Raw genomic sequence first — 3,011 nt, 5'->3', positions numbered from 1 at the left:
CCCCTCCTCACACCCCTTCATCTCTGACGTGGCTTTGTGTATTCGAAGCGTTACGAAAGCTTTTCAACATTCGAAGTAATTATTCTTTGTGACGGCGGATAAAGTCGTTTCTTCTCGGGGCTTCGCCGGCGCCGTCCCGCCCTGCCGTTTCCTTTCATTTCGAATTGCTTTTTCGTTGCAACTCCTGCTTACCGCGCTGGTAATATCCTCCCACGGCGGACAAAAGTAAGGAGAAAGAGAGCCATTAAATTGTCCGGTATTAAAGTTGTACGTTTACCTTCCGCACAAACGCACACGAGCCTTTGTACATACTACTTCGCCTTCGATTCCCAGCAGTTTTCACCGTTTTACCTATGGCGTGGAAAGAAAAATTAAAGTTAACTCAAGTACAGTGTGAACACAGGAAGGGAAATCGGTGGAAATGGTCGAGTATTAAATCTCGTTATACATTTTCCCTAATGAATAGTATGAGCATCGAAATGAAGAAAATACAATTAGCAAATACAAGTAATATGATAAACAAACGATATAAAATCAGGATAATGGATAAGCAATTAAAAGATTTAATAAACATTTTGAAATTATTTCTGATTATGAAAATAATATATTAAATATGGAAATAATATAATGGAAATAATATATTAAATAATAATATATTATGAAGATATTAAGTGCAATTATTAAAGCTTTTTGTAAAGAATATTATATATTTTTTTTCGTACAACGTAGGTATAGTTTGCGAATTCTGAATATCGCAGAGGGATCTTCACTTCGTGTGATTCGACGTGGATAATTGTTTCTTTTCTTGGAATGTATCTTCCTTGAATTTTTCCTGATCACGACATCGATAGCAACGAGCATCGCCTCCCCAATTCCTGGATAAAAAGAACATAAATTGGGATTTCGGACACCGTATAGATAAAATCAGAAAAGAATTCTACAACCGTAATTACTTCCCTGCAGCATTGCTCTTTTTTCATCTAAAGTCAAGGAAGACAAAGCAACTATTTTGTTGGCGAATACCAATTACGTCTTTATTTTTAGCAAATTTTTTAAGAGATTCGAACGCGTTAACGATTGCAAATTTATTTGCATGGCACGATCCGAATACGGGCTCTGAAATAATAAATCGACGTGACATTTTTTTAACTTTTCTTTCTCAGAGAAGATTTCTGATAATAAAACGAATAATATTCTTGACGTACTCAATCTTTATCTGAACTTTATTAAATATAAAAATAAAATAATGTGTTAAGATAGCGTCAATAATTGCTATTCTTCTTTTTCGAATTAAATAAGATTGATTTATCATCTTGAGATACAAGAGTAACATATATAAGTTTGTACGGTTTTTTAAATAATATTTTTTACGATACCAAAATTATTTCATTCTAGATTTAAGAATTTTCCATTTAAGAGCAAAATATTTCTTTGTTAATAATAATAAATATAATTGTCTCTACATTGATTCTATTTTATGATAGATCGAAAAATAATAGCATTGCATCCGGAAATCTTTTCTATGAATGTGCACGTGATTCGATAATAATTATAAATACAGCAGCAACAAAAGTTATGTTATAAATTTGTGTACGAGATAGTGCCTCCAATTTGTCAACATGCATTTCTAGATATTTATTTTGCCGAAGCGACAGAAAAACCCATTTCTCGCCGTCACGTTACGGAGCAATTCGTGAAATAGACGCACATCGTGCCACACGTCGTGCACGCTATCATGTAATGATACGTCGAGCTTTCTCTTATAAATCGCATTCGGATAATATACGGCGACACGCACATGCAAGCGCGAGATAGATACACAATTGACGAGAGAAATAACAGATGCTACGATACCTATATATATAAAATTCCACATACGTGCGTATAAAAGTTGGCAAAAAATTCTTACGGCGAATGGGCTCGTAAAAGTTCCTTTACGATAAGGGCGCAAAAGCACGTTCAATATACCGATGCAAAAGAAGAAGATGGTGAGGGAGGGGGAGGGAGATGGAGGAGAAGAAAGTGGAGAAGAAGGATGTGTGGCGTATATGCAAAGTTCAAACGTGATGGAGGATATAAGTTGCCGAACCGTGGATCCGGAAGAACTAATATATCCCAAGCAGACAGAAATAAAATTATTCGTCCGGAAGAATATTATCAATGCGATATTCTAAGAGGCAACAAGCATAAAACCTCCCAACTTTTTTTCGCAGCTGAGAAGCGGAATCGGTTCATGCTATATTCCAGTGAACTAATATATCGCTTGTTTTTCTTTCCTAAAATTAATTTCATGACTCGTTTCTTTGTATCTTTGATTGGGACGATATTGAAATCTTGGACACCGAACGAAATTATAATAAACGATTAATGTCGAAAATGATTCACATAAAGCGACAAACCAATGGCATTAATTTACAGACACTGAATTCTTAGACAAGACATATGAACCAATCTCAAAGATGTTTTAATTTTCTTAACTACGTAAACAATGTTTATGACACATGACACTCAGCAACGACTTTCGAAAAGACCTTAACGTTTCACAGTTTAAATTAGACAAGACAGCGGTTTACTTCGATACTCTAATACGAACGATAGGGTAAACTCGGGTATGATGGCCATAGTTTTTTAAAATGCAAAAAACATACATTTATTCTTGTTACTTTTTAACAATATTTGGAATATTACTTTCATTGAAACTTAAAGTAACGAATACTATCGAAATTAAAGAGAAAATACTTGGAACTTTAATTTTATTAAAATATTACAAAGTATGTATTGGCCACATCTTACTTCGAAATTAAAGAGAAAATACTTGGAACTTTAATTTTATTAAAATATTACAAAGTATGTATTGGGGACACATCTTACCTGATTTTTAGGGAAAAGATGGCCATGATATTAAGATAGCCATATAGTATTTATAAATAAATAGTGAAAATAAAAGTATTAATTATAGGTCACATTGCAATTTACATACCTTTATTGTGTATGTAATGTTGATTATGGCA

This window comes from Trachymyrmex cornetzi, unplaced genomic scaffold (assembly GCF_001594075.2).
Source record: "Trachymyrmex cornetzi isolate Tcor2-1 unplaced genomic scaffold, Tcor1.1 scaffold5, whole genome shotgun sequence".
NCBI classification, from domain to species: domain Eukaryota; kingdom Metazoa; phylum Arthropoda; class Insecta; order Hymenoptera; family Formicidae; genus Trachymyrmex; species Trachymyrmex cornetzi.
This window is presented reverse-complemented; position numbering follows the sequence as displayed.